This window comes from Mandrillus leucophaeus, unplaced genomic scaffold (assembly GCF_000951045.1).
Source record: "Mandrillus leucophaeus isolate KB7577 unplaced genomic scaffold, Mleu.le_1.0 Scaffold204, whole genome shotgun sequence".
Lineage (NCBI taxonomy): Eukaryota > Metazoa > Chordata > Mammalia > Primates > Cercopithecidae > Mandrillus > Mandrillus leucophaeus.
In genome coordinates this window covers 952,835-969,275 of record NW_012102077.1, presented here as the reverse complement: position 1 = coordinate 969,275, position 16,441 = coordinate 952,835, and the positions used below count along the sequence as shown (strand labels likewise).

At 41.6% G+C, this 16,441-nt stretch overlaps 1 protein-coding gene across 2 annotated transcripts in view; it reads left to right on the top strand.

The window, feature by feature from the left end:
• Positions 1-6: 6 nt before the first annotated feature.
• The window catches only part of MTUS1 (microtubule associated tumor suppressor 1), a 170,597-nt gene continuing 154,162 nt past the window's right edge, over positions 7-16,441 (top strand). For both annotated transcript variants that reach the window (XM_011979596.1, XM_011979594.1), the window contains exon 1: positions 7-323. The gene's annotated coding sequence lies outside the window, so the exon portion shown is untranslated. The remainder of the gene's footprint in view (positions 324-16,441) is intronic.

Below are 16,441 nucleotides of genomic sequence, written 5' to 3'. Positions count from 1 at the left end.
GGGGGGAAGGGGGTGGCAGCGCCGGCGGAGCGGAGGCGGGTCTCACGTGGGCCAGCGCAGAGCCTGCGGAAGGGACGGATGCGGATCTCGTTGCTGTCACCTTGAAAGTGACCGAGGAGCTTGACAGTGGACTCCTTACGCCGCCCACCCGGGCCCGACGGTCCCAGCCTTCTCGCTGGGTCCCTTCTCAGCGGAAGCAAGCGGGGCCGAGAAAGCGGGTGGAATGGGGTTGCTGCAGGTCCCAAGACCCCTCGCCGCGCCTCCCTACTTTCTGCAGCTCGTTTGCACTTTTCACGCTCTAGAAAAATCCACTCTTAATTAAGGTGACCTTATTGACTACTCTGTAGTACTTAGTAGACTTAGGTGTTTACTGACGAACCTTCTTCTTTTTTGAAGACGTACTCCTTTCTACCAAATTGTTTGTTGATTTTGACTTGGAGTGATTTGGGCCTAGGAAGGAAGAGGTTAATTCTTCATTTAGCCTGCGTAGTTACACATACTCTGTTAAAGACTGTTTATTTTAAATAGTGTTCTAAGGAAATCCAGTGTGTTTTGTTTGTTTCAATGAAACCAAAGTCTTAGGCAAAACGGTGGGTGAAAGCTTTCAAGTTTTACCAGGTGCAGGTGATTGGAAGTCAATCATCACTAAATCACAGCACTGGGGCTGGAGGGTGGGAGTGGGGGGGTTACGAGTGGATTTCAGGAGGAAGGGAGGGAATGCAGGAGGGGAGGGGATTAAAAAAAAGAGTCATTGCTTCCTGGGAATCAGTGACCTCTTTAAGGAGGCTATATAGAAGATAACAGTGCATGGATAACTTTAAAAGGAATTGTATAAACATACTTGCAATTCTGTAGACAAATTTCTTTTTCAGAGATGATTAGGGCAGGAAATGGACAATTGAAATTAAAAGGATGACGTCCTGTTAGTACAGTGCTTTACAGTGTAGAAAGTGCTGTTACAGATTTTTTCTTCTTAGGCAGTATATTCCATTAAGAAAGCTATACAAAGAAAACATTAGAACTACATGCTTATCCTTAAAACCAAAACTAAAATCCTTAGAAGTGGAATTTAGTTTAAAATAATATGTAGTTATTTATGTAGTTTGCACCAAGTTTTTTCACCTATTCTTTTTAAAATAAGGTTTATGAAGAGAAAATAGTTCTTGGTAGATCTGCTTGGTAGAAAATCATGCTTGGAACAAAACCTTTTAATTATATGTCAGTAAGTCAAGGTTACATTTTGGAGTATAATAGGGTTATAAAATTCTAGATAAATATCTTATAATTTTTGGAAACTAACCTGCAGTTATTAGACTCAAGCATTTAAAAAGCCTGTTAGTTAATAGCCCTGGTCTGTTAACCCTGTTTATGATTTCAAAAGTAATCCGTGCTTGCTGTATAAAAATAGGTAGATTGAGAAAAGTGAGTTAAGCAATTTCATCAAAGATAATCACAGTTAATATTTCAGAAAATACTTGTTAATATGTAGAAAATACTTTTTTACAGTTATATAGTTTACCTAAATATCCCATTGCATGCTAGGTTTTTTGCTGCTTAATATATCATGAAAAATTTTCCATGTCATTAAATCTTCAAAAATCTTAGTGGTTACTTAATATTACATTACATAGATGTATCAAACTGTTTTTCATTTATTTCCACTTACTATTACTAAATATACTTTTGCAACAAATACCTTCTCAAAACTTTATGTGCAAGGTTAATATCCTTAGAGCCTTTGAAATACAGTTGTTAGTTGGACGATCTCATACATATTGATCACTTGCTTTCCAAAAAATGTTTAACCAAATTATGTTCCCACCAGCACTCTGAGAATACTGGTGTTACCATATTCTTGTCATCATGGAGAATCATCCTTAAAAGGAAAAAAAAAAAAAATCTTCCCAGTTTTATAGGTGAACAGTGCTTTCTCTATATTTGAACTTTGTTTGATTACAGATGATTTGAACACCAAAGAAATCTAGTTGTTTTCCATTTTGAAATTTAACATAGTGCCAGATTTTTCTCCTGGGATATTAGTTTTTTTCCATTAATTCATAAGAACCTTTTATGGATTGATAGTAAATCTTTGCCATTCATATTGCAAATACTTTTCCCTTTTTATCTTTGCTTTATATATTTACAGTGTTTTTGACATACACAAGTTTCTTTAATGTTGATAAATGTGTTGACTTTCTCAAAACAGAATTTTTAACACTTCTAAATCTTAGCTTCAGAACTATGTGTGACTGGTAGAAGATTTTAAAAAAAATTTCCAGCCAGGTGCGGTGGTTTAGACCTCTAATCCCAGCACTTTGGGAGGCCGAGGCGGGTGGATCACAAGGTCAGGGGTTCGAGATCAGCCTGGGCAACATGGTGAAACCCCGTCTCTACTAAAGACAGAAAAACTTAACTGGGTGTGGTGGTGTGCACCTGTAATCTCAGTTACTTGGGAGGCTGAGGCAGGAGAATTGCTTGAACCTGGAAGGCGGAGGGTGCCGTGAGCCAAAATCAGTCCAGTGCACTCCAGCCTGGGTGACAGGTCAAAACTCCGTCTCAAAAAAAAAAAAATTCCCCAAATTCTGAATTAGAATCTTTTGAAATTCATTACAAGAACTTCGGTATCTTGGAGTAGAGACTGTTGCAAAACTAATTGCATTTGTTGATGAGAAACCATTGGGCTTGGTGTATACTATTAGGAACAGCATCCTTTGAAATCAGAGCAGAAAGTTTTAAATCCCAAAGATTGAATGTTTTCAGATCTGTTATTCTGTGATTATACGAAGTAGGCTCACACTCCATTTATTTTCAGTAATCTATTTGTAGTATCATTTTGCCAGATTCTTCTTTTTATAGTCATTATTATGGTTTCATACGGACTTGTTGATGATGAGTCTTGTGTTGATGTCCAGACAAATGTCCTGTATGTGTAGTTAAAAAATTTCCTGGATTAATTTCCAATACTGCTACTCAGCAAACTATTTATTTGAGGGGGGGGGAACACAACTTCCTGATTTCTCAAAGTTGAGTTCTTTCTCTGTGTTGTGAAAGCTTAAATACACCGTGAAAGGCCTCACTGAAAGAAGTGTGTTCTCCATCAGAGCCTGAGTCCCTTTTATTCCCCAAGCTTACAGCATAAGAGTAAGCAATAGGACCGTGTGTGAGCCATAAGGATGAAATTGGAGTTCAGCTTAGTGAACTCCACATTTTAAAGTGGAGTTTTAAACTCCACATTTTAAGCACATTTTTAAGTGCTTAGGGGCACTTAAAAATGGCCTCAGACTTTCTCTGGAGGAAGGCAGGCCCCGGAGGGAGGCGACCACTTAGCAGCGGGTACAGTGGTGACTGTGGCCTCTTGAGAAGGAGGATGAGTGATCCCACCCCGCAGGAAATGAAGGACTAGATGGGATGGTATGAACTCAGCTAGCTTGAAATCTGGCCCCAAAAAGCCTACTCTGACCAGGAAGTCTCTATACCTGGTTTAGGATGGTCCAGTATAACCAGGAGTTGAGTTTGACTTGTAATATCTTCTTTTTTTTTTTTTTTTTCCTGGAGATGGAGTCTCGCTCTTTCTCCTAGGCTGGAGTGCAGTGGCGGGATCTCAGCTCACTGCAAGCTCCGCCTCCCTGGTTTACACCACTCTCCTGCCTCAGCCTCCCAAGTAGCTGGGACTACAGGCGCCTGCCATCTCTCCCAGCTAGCTTTTTGTATTTTTTTTTAGTAGAGACAGGGTTTCACCGCGTTAGCCAGGATGATCTCGATCTCCTGACCTCGTGATCCGCCCGTCTTATTTTATTTTATTATTTTATTTTATTTTATTTTATTTTATTTTTTGAGACAGAATATTGCTCTGTCACCCAGACTGGAGTACAATATGATCATAGCTTACTGCAGCCTTCACATCCCAGGCTCAAGTGATCCTCCCACCTCTGCCTCCTGAGCATCTGGGACTACAAGTATGTGCCATCATGCCTGGCTAATTTTTGTATTTTTTTTTGTAGAGACAAAGTTTTGTCATGTTGCCCAGGCTGGAGTTGAATTGCTGGGCTCAAGCAAATCCTCCCACTTCAGCCTCCCGTAGTGCTAGGATTATAGGCATGAGCGACTGCCCCCAACCTAAAAATTTCTTTCTTTCTTTTTTTTTTTAATTGAGATGGAGTCTCACTCTGTCACCCAGGTTGGAATACAGTGGTGTGATCTCGGCTCACTGCAACTTCCACCTCCCAGGTTCAAGCGATTCTCCTGCCTCAGCCTCCTGAGTAGCTGGGATTGCATGTGTGCGCCACCATGCCTGGCTAATTTTTGTATTTTTAGTAGAGACAGGGTTTCACCATGTTGGCCACGCTGGTCTCGAACTCCTGACCTCAGGTGATTGCCTACCTCAGCCTCCCAAAGTGCTGGGATTACGAGTGTGAGCCACTGTGTCCGGCCTAAAAGTCCGGCCTCAAAATTTATTTCTAAACCAAGTTCTGTAGATGATTGCCCTGATGATGGTTATTTATTTGTTTTCTTAGAGAAAATCCCTCAGTAATCTTTGAAATTACTCTTGGATCTGGGGCAGTTTTCCATGATGACATTAATGCATGACTTTTTCATGTTCATTCGGCCTTAGATGGTAAAAAAGACTTCCATTTTGGAGATGACAAATTTGGGGGCTCTTTGCCATGTGGATACACAGGATAAAACTTCATTTTCATACACTATAAGCAGATTGGCAACTGGTGATTGCCCTGATATATAAATGTTGCACAATCAAGGAAGAAAGGGTGGGTTTTCTGAACAAATTTAGAGTGTAAACAAGGTCGAACTTGGAAGTGCTTCCCTTAAGTAAATAGCTTTCAAGTACTTCAGAAGTACGTATTTGCATATAAATCTTGATTACAAAATAACTTGGTTCATTAAAGCTTAGACTTCAAGCTGTATATTGTAAAGTAATAAAATTGTATTTATTCAAAGGTAAACTGCATTTAAATCTTGCTAGCAGGCCCCTGTCTAAATTAAGAATGTTCTTGTCTGCACACTAGTTGGATTTTTTCATTCTAACCTAGAAACTTTAATTTTGAAATTGTAAAATTAAGTAAAGATAATCTTAAGGTCACTTAAAGTTTCTCGTGAGGAAACATGTTTACTTTTGGAGTGGCGTTGATTAGAATCTTTTTGAGCAGTGAAAGAAGATGAAGTGCAGGTCCTGAGTTTCTCGGACTAGCTGGGAAGGGCAAAGGGTTGCAAGCAGGCCGCACCTCCTGGGAGCGGAGTTTGCCCTGAAATTGCACTGATTTCACATTTCAGTGAGGTTGTGTGGAGTGGAAAGGGAGGCTTGACAAGCTCGTAGATTTTCCTTAGACTTTAAGCTCCATACTGAAGAGTATGTTCATTTCTTTTAAAATGAACTACATTTAAGCCTTGCTAGCAGACCCATATCTAAATTAAGTATGTTCTCGGGGCTGGGCACGGTGGCTCATGCCTGTAATCCCAGCACTTTGGGAGGCCAAGCTGGGCGGATCACTTGAGGTCAGGAGTTCTAGACTACCCTAGCCAACGTGACGAAACCCCATCTTTACTACTAATACAAAAAATTAGCTGGGTGTGGTCGCAGGTGCCTGTAATCCCAGCCACTGGGGAGGCCAAGGCAGGAAAATTGCTTGAACCCAGGAGGCGGAGGTTGCAGTGAGCCGAAATCACACCACTGCCTTCCAGCCTGGCCAACAGAGTGAGACCCTCTCAAAAAAAAAAAAGAATGTTCTTGGGCCTGGCTCAGTAGCTCACACTTCTAATCGCAGCAATTTGGGAGGCCAAGACAAGTGGATCACCTGAGGTCAGGAGTTTGAGACCAGCTTGGCTAACGTGGTGAAACCCCATCTCTATTAAAAATACAAAAGTAGCCGGTTTGGTGGTGGGCATGCCTATATCCCAGCTACGTGGGAGACTGAGGCAGGAGAATCACTTGAGCCAGGGAGGCGGAGGTTGCAATGAGCCGAGATCACACCACTGCCCTCCAGCCTGGGTGACAGAGTGAGACTCTGTCTAAAAAGAAAAAAGAGTATTCTTTTATACACATTAGTTACATGAATAAAAGTAAGAAAAACCACACATTTTACCCTGATTCTAACCTAGAAGCTTTATTGGTAGGACAGTGTGAACACAGCTAAAGGGAAGAACAGACTAGGAACAGATCAGTCTTTCAGGTAAGACGTATTGGAAGAGGTTTTTAAACCATTAAATGACCTTATTCTTTTAAATGCAGAAATGTGTACCTTATAAGTAAATTGTATCTTAAGCTTCATGCAGAAGAAAATTAGTATTTAAATTTGAGGACTAATCAAATATAATTATTCTGATCTTCTGTTAACTAAAACATTGAAGGAGATTTTGTGTCCTAAAACGACATTGAGAAGGGAATCTTGAGAAAGACTCATACTTATCAGAAGAGTAGGAAGAAGAGGCATAACATACATTCTTGTGTAAATAATGTTTGTGACAGTGTTCAGTAAGTCTTGACTGTTGGATAGTTAGCTTATCTTTTGTGCTTTTTGTACATGGGAAACATGGTAATATTTAACTCAAGCATTATTTACACTTTACCAATGTGGATGAAAAGAATCAATATTTCTTCACCTTATTTCAGATAAGCAGTTCATGTGAGGTGTTCAGCAGTGTTCAGTGACAAATTAGAGATTTATTTTCCTTTATGTTCATTTTGTAGATTTTTGAATGAGTGTTAGCAGTGAATGATACGAAGTTGAAACTGCATGTCCTCTTAAAACATAGTTCGCTTGGCTAGCTTTATGGAACAAAAATAGAACCCAGCACAGATATGAGCAGTTTCTGAGATGACATTGAAACATAGACCTACCCCCCTTCCCGTGACCCCTATGTCAAGGTGGTTGAGTCATATTTCCCAGAATTCTGATTAAATCACCTTGCACTATTAAAATCTTATTTCTTGTTATACAGTAAACTGCTACACTGTAATGATTTCATTGATAGTCAAATTACAGAATTGAACCGTCTTTGCTTATTACTGTGACCCTAACCCAATAGGCTTTAACTGAAGTGAGGATTGCAGAAGTCCTTCTTGCCGGCGGTCAGGATCGGGTGGAGGGATATTGGAGAACGAGAAATGGATTTAAAAGGGCTGAGCCATGCCAGGACCTACCTACCAAGAAAAATTCACTTGTTTTATTAGATCCCCAGTCTAGGCCCCACATACAGAACAAAGTCATTTATACATAGTGTATGGTTAGGCTTATATTTTCATGTGAAATGATAAAAAGCATGAGTAAAAATCCTTGCTGTTAGAATATTATATTTGATTTTCTTTTTTCTTTTATCTTTTTTTTTTTTGACACGGACTTTTGCTCTTCTTGCCCAGGCTAGAGTGCAGTGGCACGATCTTGGCTCACTGCAATCTCTGCTTTCTGGGTCAAGTGATTCTCCTGCCTCAGCCTCCTGAGTAGCTGGGGATACAGGCATGTGCCACCATGCCCGTCTAATTTTGTATTTTTAGCAGAGACAAGGTTTCACCATGTTGGTCAGGCTGGTCTCGAACTCCTGACCTCAGGTAATCCACCCTCATTGGCCTCCCAAAGTGCTGGGACTACAGACGTGAGCCTCTGTGCCCAGTCTGTGTTTGGTTTTCATCAGCCTCAGCCGTTTTTGAACACTTTCTATGGGCCAAACACTGAGGTAGAAGACAAAAAAAAGAATTTGACCTCTTTTCTTGGAGGAGTCAGAGAAACCCCAATCATTGTGAAAAGTACACTTTGGGAAATGTTAGTAAGTATTCGTGTTGCTTGAAATATTCTCCCAGGTTGTTAACATTGGGCCCTGCATTGAAAATTCCACCTGCTGTCTTGACCAAAGTTTGGTCACATAGGCTCTGTTAACATTCTTGGTTGTATAAAACATCCTTATCCTTAATCATGCTTACCCTTTTCCTTCTCATCAAAAGGATTGAGAAGGAAAATACTTAGCACAGAACTCTTTGGCGTCTCTTAATTTCTCTCAGTGAGAATCTTTAGTTACCTTTTCCAGTATCTTTTTGCTACATCTTGTAAGCTTCTTAAGGATAGGGTCTAAATCTTCAGATGTCAGGTACATTTTTACTTTTATAATTATTTCTCCCAGATGTGGTCTGGAATAAATCATCTCGAGCTCTGACGGCACGGGAATTTGAAATTATTTTTTCAGATAGTCACAGCTACTGGAAGGTCTTTTAAGCCACACGTATTTATTTCCTTACTGCTTTTCTCTGCCTTGCTCCTTGCCATCTCCTCTTGCCCTCACCCCCTCATCCAGTGTTTCATACTCAGCAAGCAGAGGGAAGGTAGCTCACCCTCAGTCTTGTGTCCGACTGAAAGGCCATGGCTTTGGGAGCAGAGCATCAGAGCCGGAAGGTGCCAAGTTTCCTGTTCCTTGTGAGTTACTGTTTTATTATGAAGAGTCAGTTTCAGAACATCTGGCATACCCGTGTACTAATACGTGTATGTAATTGATTCCACTCCTGATTTATTACATTCTCTATTCGTGCAGACGATCACAAGTTGACAATTTCTCTTGACTAGGGACTTGGGCTGTTTTCTGTTTAGAGAAATTTGTATGTACAACTTAAAGAGGAATTCAGATAACTTTTCAGGCTAGGATTGTTCTTTCTCATTACATCTAATAAGATTTGTGTTTCAGAGTAGTTTTGCATTTATGTAAAACTTTTCAATAGTTCACTAGACTTGCTGGTTATTGAACTTGATTTAATGCTCTGAAGAAGTATTTTCTGTTTAATGTTAAAAAAATTGTTTTGCTTTCTGATTTTTTTTTTTTTTTTGAGACAGAGTCTTGCTCTGTCACAGGCTGGAGGGCAGTGGTGTAATCTCGGCTCACTGCAATCTCCGCCTCCCGGATTTAAGCGATTCTCATGCCACAGCCTTTTGAGTACCTGGGACTATAGGTGTGTGCCACTGTGCCCGGATGATTTTTGTATTTTTGGTAGAGACAGGATTTCCCCATGTTGACCAGGCTGGTGGCGATCTCCTGGCCTCAAGCAATCTGCCCACCTCAGCCTCCCAAAGTGCTGGGATTACAGGCGTGAGCCTCCGTGCCCAGCCTTGTTATGTTGCTTTATAGTGTTTTTAATGGCACCTGTGCAGAGGGGTTTACTTACTCTTAATTTGAATTTGAAAGAGTAGGGTCAGTCAATGAAAAAGGGGATAAGAAAAATCCTACATTTCTGTTTCTATGAGGAAACCTAAACCATTTTATATTGCAGATAAGACTATTTTGTTGGAAAGTGCTGGTTATAGCTTATTAAGCTGAACATTTAAAAATGTATAACCTTGTAGATATATAATCAAATGAAAATGATTTTCTCCTTATATAGTATCAGTTGTTTTGATCTTGAATGAGTAGCCTTCCATCCTTCAGTGCTAGGGACTGCTTTTCTTCTCTCCTTCCTCCTGTTTTTATTGAATTTGGAATAATAGAGATATTTTACCGTTTAGCTAGATTTTGCCCACCATGACATCCATTATGATACCCTGGGGACGTACTTTATTATAGCATTGGAAAAGTGTTATGGGTATCAAGAACATTTGGTGCAATAATGTCATAGAGAGTGCACAGACTTAACAGGCAAAATTGGGTTCATGTCTGAGATTTTCCTATTAACCATGTGACCTTGGGTGAAATTTCATTACCTTTGCTCCCTAGTTGGCTCATCAGGACACTTGGAGGTAGGAGTGGTAGTACCTTGTCTCCTGGGGTTATTCTGATACAGGTGCCAGGTATATAGAAGATGATGAGTTGGTGCTAATAACCATCCTTTGTCTCTAGTTTTAAATCTTTTGATTCATAGATAGGTGTTTCATTTAGTTTCTGCAGCTTAGCCTTGGTGGAGGTGTTGCTTGGATCTGCTGGTGCTGTCTGTTGGGAATTAAATTCTAGGCTCAGGAGGCTGATAACTTTCCTTCTTCCTTAGGAAGAATGAATTTGTACCAAACATTGGAGATTGTTTATTCTCAGACTGCAGCTTTGTCACCTCTTGTTTTTCTTGAAAGTTTAAGTCTAGTGGGCTGCTGATACTCCATTTGAACTGTATTTTCAAAAAATTAAAGCAGATACTTTTATCTTTGGTAAAGTCTGTAAATTATGTTGCCCATTTGTTATCAATCAGCACAGTCAAAAAACGAGTGAGTCATCACTTTGAGCTTATCTTGCACTTGTGGATATTACAGTACTAACGTTCCCTGTTCCAATTTTTCACCTGTAACATAGTCCAGAGTATTTGTGTTTTAGAGTTTCAGTTGTAAAATGTTACTATTAATATACAGTATTTAAATATAAAAGCAATTCTGTATTTTCATCTCTTAAGCATAGTGAAAAATTAATTCCCTATGTTTGTAGCAAGCACATTCTAAATATATTAAGAACTGATCACAATGGCCCTGTGGTTGGGCAGAGCACGTCATGAGTGCTCTCTTTTATACTGAAGGAGAGTGGGGACCACAACTATTTGGATAAATGTTTTATCTTATGGAGAGTAAGTTATGGAACTGGGACTGGACTTGTACCAGTCCATTTTCCACGCCCAATATGATATTGTTATTTGACTAGTTTTAATGCGACTGGAAGTAATAGGTTTCTGTTGCCAGGTTTTTCTATACATTGGTGCTGAAATGGGATAAAAGTCATGCAGCAGTTCCCCCCACCCCCTCGATAGTTTGCTCTGTCACCCAGGTTGGAGCGCAGTGGTGCGATCTGGCTCACTGCAACCTCCACCTCCGGATTCAAGCAGTTCTCCTGCCTCAGCCTCCTGGGTAGCTGGGATTACAGGTGCCTGCCACCATGCCCGGCTAATTTTTGTATTTTTAGTAGAGATGGGGTTTCACCATGTAGGCCACGCTGGTCTTGAACTCCTGACCTCAAGTGATCCACCTGCCTTGGCCTCCCAAAGTGCTAGGATTACAGGAGTGAGCCACCGTGCCGGGCCAAGCCATGCAGTAGTTTTGATATGTAAAATTTCAAATGGCATAGCTGAGAATTACGGTTTATTTTCCCATTTTCTCATCACAGAACATACAACCGAATGTTAAATGTTGTAAACCATTAAGATTAGTAGCACAAGTGACAAATTGACAGTTAGAGATCATTACAATCATGTATTCCACTTACATAGGACTTTATAGCTTTCAGATTGCCTTTTTCAATAAGTCCTAATAGAACTCTGTAGAAACAATCATTTGAATGTTTAGATTTTTTTGTATCTCATCTTATAGATTAGCAGTCTGAAGTCTTAAATGCTGGATAGAAACTAATATTTTTTTTCCTGAAACTTTTTTTTTTTGAGACGGAGTCTTGCTCTGTCACCCAGGCTGGAGTGCAATGGCGCGATCTCGGCTCACTGCACCCTCCACCTCTCGGGTTCAAGCAGTCCTCCTACCTCAGCCTACCAAGTAGCTGGGACTATAGGCATGTGCCGTCATGTCTGGCTAATTTTTTATATTATTAGTAGAGGCAGGGTTTCACCGTATTAGCCAGGATGACCTTGATTTCCTGATCTTGTGATGATTCACCTGCCTCGACCTCCCAAAGTGCTGGGATTACAGGTGTGAGTCACCGTGTCCAGTGGAAACTTTTTTTAAAAGTAGAAATCTTGAATTCTGTTTCCTTATTGTAAGCGACAGAGAGGCAGGTAATTAGTGGAGGAAATGGAGGTAATCCCAGATGGAAATGGAAGTAGGAGGTGAGGCCAGTGTCAGAACTGGGAAGGGATGAATGCCCTCACAAAACCACAGTTTCGGCTGAATATTAGTCAAGATTTTTAGCCCTAAAAGTCATCAGTTCTCTATTTCCAAATTGTCTTCTAAGGAGTATATAGGGTTGGGACTGTACAAGTAGGCCGTGTTTGGAGGTTGGCTCTCCGTGGGCTGCTGCTGTGAGTTACATGTGTATATACAATCACCTTCTGTTAAAGAACTCTTACTGCCCAGCAGAAAGCCTAACATAGGTAATCATTTTCAAGAAAAGGGTGCAGGAAGTCGATGTTTAATAAAGGTTGGGAGGTATAAGGTGAGGTGCCAACTTGCGTAACTACACACACATAAAGACATTTTCCATTTGGTGTTGGCGTGATTCAAATGGAAAATTATTTCCTTTTCACCAAGTGGACTTTGGAGGGGGATGACAACTCTGAAGTTTCTAAACAAGGAAATGTTCATGGTCATTTAACACTTTGGGGTAAAGATTTTATATTTCAGCTGTAAACTCTGCCCTGCCCATGCGATCTACCCGCCACGTACCTCAAACAACCTGTGCTACCTTTTAGGTATTAAAAAAAAACTAACTGCATATAATTTAAAATCCAAAAGCAGCCAGGTGCAGTGGCTGACACCTGTAATCCCAGCACTTTGGGAGGCCTAGGCGGGTGGATCACCTGAGGTTGGGAGTTGGAGACCAACCTGACGAACATGGAGAAACCCTGTCTCTACTAACAATACAGAATTAGCGGGGTGTGGTGGCTCATTCCTGTAATCCCAGCTACTCAGGAGGCCGAGGCAGGAGAATTGCTTGAATCTGGGAGGCGGAGGTTGCAGTGAGCCAAGATCGCGCCATTGCACTCCAGCCTGGGCAACAAGAGCGAAACTCTGTCTCAAAAAACAAACAAACAAAACAGACAACTAAAAGCATGCACGGTCTGTACATCAAATCATTTCTTTAGCATAACTGTACAATCCTTGAGAATGCCTTTGATAAGCTCTGGGTGTAGATGGTGGTTTTAATTATTTACTTCTGTACAAACAGCTCATTGTGTAAAAGTAAATACTTTGGGCCCAGTACTATCCTGAAACTTACTGTTTTGCCTCTTGTTTACTGATTTTCATGAAAAAGGTTACTTTCTGATGGAATTTTGAAAATCATCTACAGTATGATGTGATATCTAAGAGAGCAAGGACTTTATTTTGTTTCTTCCTCTGGGAGGAGTATTTAGAATTGTGGTTTTTATTTTTATTCAATACATTGTTGAAGGAATGTTGACTTAGATTGAGAAATATAGTTGAGAGTCTCAGAAGTCCGTTGGGTTAGGACTGCAGGCAACTGGCACATGCTCCTTCCTGACCTGCTTTTCAAGGTAGTTGTTTAGTGTGTGGCTGTTGTACCCTACTGGGTTGTGGCCAGAGACCTACTTCAGTAGAAGGGTCTAGATGAGTATGTTCAGCATGTAACAGTAAAAGATGATATTCTGAGTAAAGAGACAAAAATGGTAACTAGTAGCTGTCGTTAACATTTAAGGGTTTCAGTTGGGTAGGAAGGATTAGTTGGCAAGCAGATTACAGAAAAAGAATGTGGAAAAAAATCTGTAGATTCCAATAAGAATTCATAAATATGTTTCAGAATGCACACTGCTGTTCACTACCACGTGATCTTTGAAACAGTTTTTGAGATAAAATTAAGTATCATAAAATGCAGTGCACCTGACTTGTGTGCAATTATATGAGTTTTGACAAATACACATCGGTGTAACCATCACACCAATCAAGGTACAGAATGTGTCCATCACCCACACAGAAAGCCTTTTTTTTTTTTTTTTGAGATGGAGTTTTGCTCTTGTTGCCCAGGCTGGAGTGCAGTGGCACGATCTTGGCTCACTGCAACCTCCGCCTCCCGGGTTCAAGCCATTCTCCTGGCTCAGCCTCCTGAGTAGCTGGGATTACAGGCACCCGCCACTAAGCCCAGCTAATTTTTTGTATTCTTGTAATGATGGGCTTTCACCATGTTGACCAGGCTGGTCTTGAACTCCTGACCTCATGTGATCCTCCGCCTCGGCCTCCCAAAGTGCTGGGATTACAGGCGTGAGCCACCGCGCCGGGCTAGAAAGTCTTCTTGACTGGATGAATAAGCTATTGAGCTTTGGTTGTCAGAAAAGTGAGGATGATAATAAGGCTTGTTTTACAAGGTTCTTGACATAACAGTAGCAACGTGCAATTGTGTGTTAGAAAGTCTCAAAAATTTTATGTAACTGTAAAACAGCCCGATGAGATGGATTGTTAAATCCGTTTTTATCCATGATGAAAATGAGGCAAGAATGTTTTTGGCTTGTAACAGGTAACCCGGTTCCTGGTTCAGTTTGGGAGCTCCTTGATAAAAGTATGCTCCCCATGTCAGGTGGCTATAGGGTCCATATATAGGTCGATAGCTGTTCAGACCCAGCAGGTGTTTAGGTGGTTTGATTATTGTGAGAAGGAGGGTGGAAACAGATCAAGAGTACACATTGGAGTAGAGTTTACGGTCCATTGCTGCTATTTATTAACTCTGTTTTGAGCAAGGTACTCACCTTCTGGAAAGATCAGGTTTAGCATCTGAAAGGAGGAGGGATGGGGGAATGTGACTGTCATGTGACCTGTCTGTCCCATGGGACTGTCTACTGGGAGAACGACTGTGGGAACATTGTGGACTTTGAAGAGCTGTGCACTGATGTCATTATCTTTACCCATGGTGGAGGCTGTGGGCTGTTCCTCATCCTGGCCTCACACACTGTGCTGGCCTGGAGTGGAGCAGTGGAATTGACAGGGTGTCGGGGAGTGGTGGCCCCTCTTTGTCAGTCCTTGGATGTGCCAAACACTGTGTTTACACAGTGCTTTCTCTCACCAGCCCTTCTGATGTCCAGAAGCTTCCGATCGCTTTTCAGCAATGAGGTCAGCCTCACTCTACAATGCTTGTCAAGTGTACTAGGAAAGAGTCTTTTTAAAAAAATTCTACTTTTATTTTCTTTCTGAAATGTATAGCCATGATACAAAACAGTATGTGCTGGTTTGAGGTGGATGAGTTCGTAAGGGATCCAAAGGACTGATGTGCTGTGACCTGAGCGAAATTCTTTTGTGATAAAGCTCTGCTCCTGCAGTCTGTTAAATGTTGATTAACATAGCTCCTTAACTCTTAATAGTAAACGTGGAACCCAGCTCCTTCATACAGCTCGGGTGGGTCCACTTCTTCCAGCCCCAACCAGTCTCTCAACTACAGAAGCAGATGGGACACTTACACATTGTGACCCCAAATGGAACTTTATTTCTTTATAACCCAACTGCCCCCCACATCCTCATTTCCCCTTACTTGTAGGGAACATATAATGTAGCAACCTGAAGATAACTCATTGTTTTTTGGTTTCAAACAGTCGCTTGCAGATAAATATCCACTTGAGGATGTTAAGTGTGGTCAGTTCACGCTTCCTATCTGAGGCTCTTCTCTCCTCCGAAGGATGGATTTCCTCCTTCCTCAGTGGCACACCCACTTCTGAGATGGTGCCTGGGTCCTTGAAGAGCTTTTATCTGAGATGGTGCCTGGGTCCTGGAGGAGCTTTTAGCATGGGGTGAGGGCTGTCTGGTGCCAGGCACTGCCTTCCAGACCTCTCTGGCCTCAACGGAAGCAGCTCATCGGGGTTGATCTTGGGGTGCCTCTGTCCCAGGCTCGTGTGTGTGTTGGTGAATGTGGGCTCTGATGTGGCTTCCATTGCAAGAAGGGTCAGAATAGACTGACCCTTCCTGGATGTGTTCTAGGCCGCCTTTTTCTTGTTTGTTTGTGTTTTCCAGAGATGGGGTCTCGCTCTGTCACCCAGGCTGGAGTGCATTGGCATGATGGTGGCTCACCGCAGCCTGTAACTCCTGGGCTCTAGTGATCCTCTGGCGTCAGCATCCTGTGTAGCCGGGACTACGGGTATGTGCCCCCATGGCTGACTAATTTTTAAATTTTTTAGGGACAGGGTTGCACTGTGTTGCCCAGGCTGGTCTTAAACTGGGTTCAACAGATTATTTTGCCTCGGCCTCCCGAAGTGCTGGGATTACAGGCATGACCCACCGTACCTGGCCTTAGGCCTTTGCTGATCCGGCCCTCTCAGTACTTCCCTTGGTGTCTTTCTTTCTCTCCTGGTGTGTTGCTTTGATCTTTGCAGAGGTGAGAAACTGCCCTCCAGATCTCACCACTGCCTTTCTCATCTACATCAGAGGTTCCAAATGTGCATCTGTGACCCGGGGGTGCCTGGTGACAGAATGTTGACTTGGACATGGTGAGATGGAATAAAAATACAATGTACCAAGATTTTCATAAGGCTATATGTTTATTACTTAAACTAAAGGAATGTTCTTTATGCTGCAGTTTTGTACCCCCTTCACTTTTTGTGTTAAAAAAATGTCCTTTTATAATGGGTTGGCAGTAGTACAAATTTTGTCTGAAGTGCCCTTCATGGCGAAATTAAAGCTGACATCCCCATGCTGTCTCTGCAGAGGTTTGGAGTGGGAATGTCCTGGGTCCATAAAATCTGAAAGGCAGAGAAGTGTTTCCCTGCCTATGCCTTCGTCTCAGCTCAAGCTTTATCTTCTTCTGGAAGTGACACTTCACTGTTTTCTCCATATCTGTAACAATGGAGCCTATTCTCTGGGTCCCTTTAGCCTCCAGTCGC